Here is a 9,486-nt window from a genome sequence, read left to right on the forward strand (position 1 = left end):
TAATCTTATTTTTATGTTTACATACATGAATTGGATATTGGTGATCCCAATGAATACGAAAATAAAGGAACTGGGTTACCCTTGGGTTACCTTCTGGATGTATCTGTAAGAAGGTACACATTTCGAATGTGGAGAAATGGGATTATGTTATTCTCAATATTTATGTATTAACGTCTATCAACGATTGTCATTCGTTGGACAAATTTAGTCAACCAGTGGTTACCAAGGTAAGCAAAGCACAGGACCGATAGAAGTGGATTCAGATTGGAGAGACCTTCATCTGGCACTGGATAGATTCAGGCTACTGTTGATGATAATGATCTATTAACGTTTGTCAGGTAAATGAAACGCGCATTCAATATTCATAATATTTGAGAAAATTCAGTGGGTCTGTCACGAAGCCATAAGCCATAAGTAACTGCATTCAAAATTGTCGTCTATACTGTCTATGGCGACTGGCTTTCGCATTTCTTTAATTTGTACGCAGACGAGTTTGGTGCCTCCTTGCAAAAATTATAGGTACAAAATAAATTTTGTACTATCCAAGACATAGTATGTCAAAAAATAACACTTTCAGCTAAACCTAAACGATATTCAAATATTTTTATAGCCCTAATATTATTGTGAATAGATTATAGAGAAATGTGAATCATCCCAGAAAGACACAAATAATACTTGGGTACAAATCTATTCCTGACTCATTTTCGGACATAATATTTTTGACGTAGGTACATGTCAATTGAGTCTAAAATTATTTATTGAATAATTCTTTATATGTTCAGTGTCCAAAATAAAATACATCTACATTTTTATAAGGTGACAGCATAACAATACATAACAGGTCGTATTCATGATCAAGAACGTACACATTTTACATACAAATAGAATACCAATGCGTACATATTTCTAATTCTTCTACAGTGAACGAACGCGGAATTTGGATGTGTTCCTTTATGTAGAAATGAGGGTCCACCATGAACGTGTCACCGTACCAATCCTTGTAAAGCGAATGGAACCAAATCCTGCGAGTATTATAGTCATATACTTCTACAAATGTTACAGTGAAATTAACTAAGAAGATTTCGTGATTCTCACTATAGTTAATTTAAATTCCATATGCATGTGATGTCCTTCAAAGGAATTTAAAAACAGGTAGATAGTCTTATCTTAAGATGCTATTAGAAGCTTTGTAAGTAGATACATATTGTATAATAAATAATTGTTGTGTTTTATTGGCAAAGCAGTTCAATAGTGAACACAGGATAGATTTTTGGTATTAATATTGGGTTTTGATTACTAAATCAAAATTAACTAATATACTTATGTTGAGTATAATATTATATTATTTTACTATAATAATATTCTACATTGTATGTATGTAAACTATCGATAATTTTGTTTTTACATTTCAAATACAGAACGTAGTAGGTTCCTTTAATTTTGAATACATTCTGCGTATTAAGTCCTTTTTAGTAAATTGCTCATTGATTTTTTGAATGATTTCATGATTTTTTTAATGTGTTTCTCTGTAAACTTTCAGAAAAAAATAGTGTATTTACCATTTTAAAAATGTGTGTTTTTAAGTCAATACGCAAGTAGGTATCAACAAAAATATAGACAATTAATGATAAACCAACACATTTTAATAAACAATTAACGAACAATTGACAGTTGAATCTTTTAAACTTGTTAGTGAGTACCTATATAGTTTTTAATAGAGTATTTATACGGTGGAGGTACGGATGCTTCTATAATCTGGAATAACGTAAGAAAACTGGTAAGCAACAAGGATTTTTAGAGATGTGGTGTCCATATGCTCCAGCTAAGGGGCAGACATAGCCAAAAAAGAAGATAGTTTCTCGAAGATGAAGAAGAGATTTTTGTATATTGTGTAGGTAAAAAAATATTGATCTTTATGGAAGCCGTTTTATTTATATCTTATCGAGCTTATTATATTATGATTTGTGATAGTGAAGTTGAATAATAAATAAATATATTTAGAGCGTCATGATTAATAAGTACAGTATTAAATATATGAATCAATTCTAAATAGTTTTTGAATGTATCACTTTGGAATAGATGACTAAAATTTACAGTAATGGCTGTACAGTTAATGGTGTTGTCAATTTTCTCCGAAATATCGAAAGTTGTGAAAGCAGTGACTGAGCTAGGTACACATTTAATATAATCGAAGGTTTGGCACAGGTAACTGTAGAAATGACAACATCAATAGAATCATAATGGAAATGAAATTCGTGAGTCATAAACCACAACATCATTTACAAAGGATGATAAATACCTTCTATTATTAATAATAATATAATGATTAGTGCCCATGGACACAGTCATGCATATAAAAGCGTTATTTATAAATTCACAGATGTATTCAATTAGCATTTAATTCATAATATTATACTTAGCTAACATTTAATGTTTTTCCGAAAAAAGCTATAAAATTATTGTTCATCTTACGAGAAATAGGAAAATTATTAAGTATATATTTCTATCAAAAATATAAGAAAATTAAACGAATTAAATACAGATATGAATGAATTATATGAAGTATTTTTAAATATATATATTATTATATATATAAGTAATTTCGGTACTGTTCGGTTATACGGAATACAGCGGAAAACACATTTTGAAAATTAGCCGATAAACTGGATTATTTGTTAGGTTAATCTAACCAAACCTAACCTAACCTAAACTAACCCAAACTAATAAATAATCCAGTATATCGGGTATTTTTTAAATGCGTTTTCCGCTGTATTACGTATAACCGAACAGTACCGTAATTTGTATACATATATTATTCAGTACTACAGAGTTAGTTTCTCGTATGTACATACATTTTGACATAAAATGAGTTAAATACAGATTTTGTACCAAAAGCATCATAATTAATACTTACAGTATGTATCAATTCAGATTTTGATTCTATTCATAAAACTGAAAATCTATATCTATTAACACCAAGCGGTTGAAAATATCGTAAATTGTGTTTTTTTGAAAGTTTTTTTGTTGACATCACTTTACACTGGCTGTTAGATAATATATTATAATGTTAAAGTTAAAGGGGATTTTCATGTTGGGTATAACACTTAATGGGAAAAAAATGAGTAAAGATCTCGAAAAAGATAATATTATGTGCTACAACTTCACCCATGCATTTTATCAAAAAATAATTATGGAGCGAGTAAATTACTGATATATTTTTTTTTAAATTCTGAATACTTGTAACATTATAATAAATGTTGGTTTATGATATTTTAAATAAATTATATGGCATTTTGGTAGAAATTAATATAATCGTCGTACTTATCTTTTCGTTAGTATGTATCAATAAAAGTACCATGTATAATGTATGTATTCGTGTCCGGAAACTTGTACGTATGCAGTTCGCCGAATCGCTGCCGAATAGTATGCTGTCATCTATTTCCGATAAGAAAGCTCACGGCGAACTGTGCCACGGTATGTATAACTTATATGTAGCCGTATGTATTAATAATCTTTTTTGTTATTCTACAACGTTTTTATTAGGTCGTATTCTTATTTGTCCGGTGGTTGTTTGTCCGGTACAAATCTTGCAATCGATTTTTAATTAACTTTTAGAATATATCAGAACACGATGCCAATGCATTTTTTTAATACTTTTAGCCATTTTTAAGTAGAATTAAATTCATTTTCAGTTAATTCTGTTTTGTATGAAAAGTTATTTTGGAAGAAATCCGTAATCCAATCCACTATTATTGGTTGCTAGGAAATTATTTATATACCTATACGTGCGTTACTATGGAAATCAATATGAGTGTCAAAATGACATTTCAGTATTATTTCTATCAAATACATTTTTTTTGATCGTTTAAGCTAGTCAAGTCAAGTTTATATGATTCAACAGAAATTTTAAAAACGTTGTAAGTATATAAAAAGTTATTTTTATCTTGTAATTATTTCTCTATTAAAGCATATGAAAAAGGTATCATATTAAATTTAAGAAGAAACCTGAATAGGTACCTACTTTAAGTGCCTACCTATCTACCTGCTGCCACTCTATTGTGACCGATATAAACTCAGATTATTATAAAACCAATACCAATAATTATCGGTGTTATAAAAATAGATAATTTTAATGCAAAACGTAAACGCCTTGAATTTTAATCGTGGGAATTATGTTCTACGAGAAGAATAACGAACTCTGATAATAATTATTGATTGCTATTGGAAACTGTTTGCATCCATTCGTGACCGTCTTCAATAATATTATAATAAGTGATCGGTAGACTGACATCACCAAGTGCGTCATGCTCTATTCTCTACAAAGTTGAATGACGCTATGTTATGTTATGACTATGCTTAATAAATTAGTTTCATAAATTGCATCATTTTACAGGTAAACGGAATCAAATGATTATGGAAAATTTACAATTAGGATCGATTATTATGCAAATACCACAGAAAGCCAAACGTATAAATAGCTGCCCTGAGAATTAATGTTTTTAGACTTATCGTCATAATATTCACGCCATGTACGGAATTATTTATTTATTTAGAAAAGAGTATTATGGCATTACAGCGATCGGCCAATGCGCCATAATACATAATAAATACTATTTTTTTTTTAAAAAATGACTTAATTACAAATAACCAATATAACAAGAAAGAATGTGCTTATGTAGATATTAAAGTAACATGATAAATACAATTATAAATTTGGGAATGGGACAACTGGACTCCGGACAATTGGACGCCGCACTGTCGTAGACACGTATACAGAACGTAGACGAGGTATTTTAATCAGTTTCAGATTGATTGAGATTGATTGATCAGATTGAGAATTACCATGCCTAAGGCTTTATATAAAAATAAAAAACTCTTTTCGTTGGAACTTAAACATATGCACGATTAAATCATTATTTACGTCTGCATATTTAGGTACATTCTCACCAACTATTAAATCATAATATAATCATTTAAATATAAATAATAATATTAAATATTTTTTTTAAAGTACCTATAAGTACCTAACGTCTTTTTATTTTCGAATTCCGTGGCGTCCAGTTGTCCGGTGCCAAATCGTCCTAGACCCTATAAATTTAATCTATTTAACAGGTCCACAAACTTGATATAGTTAATTAAAAATAAGTCAACCTTTGTGGTGCCATCAAATAAGTTAATCGCACGATACACAGCATCATGAGACATCACATCCGTCCTGCGACGGGGTATTATGAAGACCGTAGAGTTACGAGTGATATTGGTGGGAACAAGAAAATTAATATTTTGCCAGTATATACGGATTGTAAATAAACCCACGAAGAAGTAAAAAGAAATGCTTTAAAAGAGCATTCACTCTTCGGGTGGACAAGGATTGCATTGATAGCATACCCGGAAGAAAACTAATCGGAAAATTCATTTTATTATCAATATCATAATGAAAGAATTCGTATGTCCTTAAGTAGAGAAATCTAAGAAATCTGTTGTGGATTCGATCCAACTTAATTGCGTGGACGGATCTTTGACGGATCATTGTAACTTAAGGATTACGAACAAATAGTTGTGATTATCTAAATAACAAAATTTATGTCAAAATAAGATTGAAAAATCCCGTCATAAAATATTAATTAAAACAACTAAACAGAGTTAATGTGACATGAAGTATTTCTGCGATCCAGCACCGGTTCCAAGATGGCTAAGGTTTTTTTTTATTATTTAAAAATATATGCCAGGAATGACATTAAAATGACGATTATGAAGAAGAAATGTACGTGGACATACGTAGCATAGTTAGTAAAATAAACAGAAACTACTGAACGACCCAAATGGGAATATTATAAAACCTGCTTTGCCGGTCGCGCCTGTTTCGTCCAACGTATCACAAGTTTCGAAAGAGCCTGCCTACGAGTCGCTAGGCGGATGTTGGCGGAGTTTATACTACGAACACACCACGCGAGATTATAATCGGCTATTCAGAAAGAGCGTAATGCGTAAAGTGATTTTATTTTTGGATATCAAATAAAATTTATATGTAACATTTTCGTAATACTTATGTAAAAGAAGGATGAAACCATAAGCATTATTATCTAGTTATAATACTTTTATAATAAAGATTAACTTACAGTAAATATTCACATAAACTTTATTATTCTCACATATAAGCACCCGTATGGTAAAATGGCGACGATTGTTTATTGGACAGAATTAAATGATAACAACAATTTCAGCGTGTGTTGTACCTAATATGCCTATCGCAATGCCAACTAACAAACGACAACCACGTATAGAATAATTTTATAGTAGTAAGATATATATAGATTCATTATTCACGGGTGGTAGGTATAATAAATAAAATCAGGCTTTGTGTAGCGATTTGTTTAGCCAATTTTCAACAGTAAATAACCACTCAGTATCGACTATTAACCACTGCGCATATATTCTATACACAAGGCTGCTTTCGGCCGCAATGTCAGCTATCTAGGGTAGGTTGGTACCAAAGTATTAGCATGTTACAATAAGTGCTATGTTTTAACACCCCCTCTCTTAAGTGTGTCAAATTTAAGAGCGAGATAGACAGTTTTTACTGTTTAGATCGCTACCTTATTGTAATTTTTACAATAAGTGCTAATATTTCGATACAATCCTAGCCTAGATAGCTGCCGTAGCGGCCGAAAGCAGTTTTGTGTATAGAATCGATGCGATGTTCTTAATAACGTTTTATGGTAAAAAAAACATTAATTATTTTAAACCTACATTTAATTTTGTGGAAGAATAGTAAAACATTTTTTTTTATTTAAGTGTTATTCTGTATGTAGTGTCAGTTAAATTGATTTAGTAGATAAAATATACAGTTAATGAACATTATAATATAAAATACTTATTTAACTATTATTTTCTTTCTTATTTTTTAGCCCATGCCTTTTCTGAAATACCAATTCAGCCAAGATAGGGAGGAACTTGTGAAGGCGAGGGAATTTTATAATCTGTTGAAACTGTTATAACAACGCACCTACGGTTAATATTCTTTCATCGATTTAACTACTCATGAATAGTTTATTATATTATTCAATGTAAGCAACATGAATATTCTTGTTATATTTGTTTGCATTTCGCATAGGTAGCTAAAATTACTATTAGAAGTTTTTTTTTTTTACAAAATTACCTATACAAAAAAATACTGAAAACTAAACTGGGTAATATCAGTGGCGCGTTCAGTGACGTAGACACCCGACGCAATGACTATTTTTAACTGTTTCGAGGCCCCTTTATAAATTTTCCGTTTGAATCGATTGCGTCATCTGCGTCAAAGAAAATCGCCGCTAGGCAATATACAAATATGTATATTACTATGACGTAACGTTGTATCTGTTAATAAAAGTAGATAGTAGTTACGCGAATATTATTAATTATACATCTGGAAAGTCAATGGTGATATAAAAAATTAGCGTCAAATTATCTATGAAAGAAAAAATCAGTAGGTTTATTAAAATAAACGTTTGCCGGAAATACGGTTTTAAATGGTCACTGACCACATTGTAAATAATCATTAGGTATCACTTTGTAGGTAGGTAAGTAATTAGTATTTTATTTTATTATAGAAACGATTTTTTACAATAAACACAATGACATTAATTTATTATCAGATACGATGATGGATTTGAAATACTATAAAACAATACATCCCTTATAACTAAGTAAAATGTATTATTATAATGCTATATCTTATATCTTTCAATTTTTAATCTAAAATTGAGGGTAATGTGAACCATTATAATATAATATATGTACAACGTTTTTATTATTATTCTTCGGTAATCTTAAGCAGAAAAATGTACTTAATAAAAATGTTAAAACTACATATTAGGCATAGGTATGCGGTTGGCGAAATTGCTATGAAGCCTACTTCCAAATATTGTTGCAAGTATGTCACCTCTACAGGGACAACTGGACGCGAGGATAATAATTGGACGCCGCACTGTCTTAGACACGTATACAGAACGTAGACGAGGAATTTTATTCGGTTTATATCTACTACTAATAGTTTTAATTCATTTATTCTTAACATAATGTTTTTTTTTATTGCGGATTAAGAATTACCATGCCTAAGGCTTATATAAAATAAAAAAAAAACTCTTTTTTCGTTGGAACTTAAACATATACACGATAAAATTATTATTTAGGTGTGCATATTTAAATTCTCACCAACTATTAAATAATAATATAATAATTTAAATTTAAATAATAATATAAAATATTTTTAGTACCTATAAGTACATAACGTCTATTTAATTTCGAATTGCGTGGCGTCCAGTTGTCCCAGCGCCAAATCGTCCTAGACCCGCATTAACTGCTACCCCCACGCAATGTTAGTGTATATTTTATGATCCAAATATAAATATTTAAATCGATTAACGGAATCTAATTCTTAGTGTATAATATTGTAGAGCTTTAAACGACGCTTTTTACTGTATTCAAACACTGTGTACGATTTTATACATTAATAAATTCAGAGTCGATACAAGAATAGACCTTCTCACCTGAGACCAGGTAAAAAACCATGACGTCTACAGGTAGATAATACAGATAGACATTAAAAAAAACATCCTCCCACTCACCTGATCGTTTCAAATATCCTGGGAAAGCTTACGAAGATTCCGACAGATGCCACCAAAATAAGTTAATCCACACCAAAAGTTAAATCAAACACAAAAAGTTTTTGCAATAATAATCACACAACAAAAGATCGATACAATCGATCTGTAGAGATATTAAGTACACTATTTTATAATTTAGTTAATAAGGCAGTAGTGCCAAAGAACTGTTCGAGATTGCAAGGCTTTTCACGACATTATAATAATAATTATATTAATAAGATGAGAACCACGTAGACGGTTGTAAAACTCACTTAAATTAATACTATGACACGATGGATGCACACTACAATTGAATCGTTGTCACAATTTCGATAATTTAACGTTGTATTTATTCATGAAGATGTTGTACTTCGAAGTTTAGTTATATTCTAACCTAAAAGTGCTGTGACGTCAGCGTCTTGCGTACGGTTTGTCTGACCGCCTTCCCCGCGACGTGCCGCCTCGGAACTGAAGTTCGCTCTCTGGCCAATAAACCAGACAGGTAGTAAAATCTTTCTACAATAACCTGTATACCAGGCCAGGTGTACAGGGTGGTTTTGAGGTCACGCGGAAAATGTATTTAAATTAATTATAAAATAAATATTACATATTATATTATTAAGTAATAATCTAAATAATATTATCATAGTATTTTATATTAATATTTACCAATTCTAAAAAATGAATACTGAATGATATACATAGGTAATATTCAAAACATCCTCAAAAGGTGTACTAATAAAATAAAAAAAAAATCTTTTTATGGTACAAGTCGGTTATAGGGAAGCCAGCGGCAAACACTTTTTAAAAATAACCGATATACTTACTGTATTATTTGTTAGGTTGGGTTAGTTTA

The 9,486-nt window shown here is 30.4% G+C and overlaps 1 protein-coding gene across 1 annotated transcript in view; it reads right to left on the bottom strand.

Annotated features, from left to right (window-relative positions):
* The window catches only part of uif (sushi, von Willebrand factor type A, EGF and pentraxin domain-containing protein uif), a 199,700-nt gene extending 190,950 nt beyond the window's left edge, over window positions 1–8,750 (bottom strand). Inside the window, exon 1 of the mRNA XM_085950385.1 lies at window positions 8,613–8,750. The gene's annotated coding sequence lies outside the window, so the exon portion shown is untranslated. The remainder of the gene's footprint in view (window positions 1–8,612) is intronic.
* Window positions 8,751–9,486: the final 736 nt, after the last annotated feature.

Source organism: Rhyacophila brunnea, unplaced genomic scaffold (genome assembly GCF_057557595.1).
Source record: "Rhyacophila brunnea isolate RB1 unplaced genomic scaffold, BYU_Rbru_1.0 scaffold_10, whole genome shotgun sequence".
NCBI classification, from domain to species: domain Eukaryota; kingdom Metazoa; phylum Arthropoda; class Insecta; order Trichoptera; family Rhyacophilidae; genus Rhyacophila; species Rhyacophila brunnea.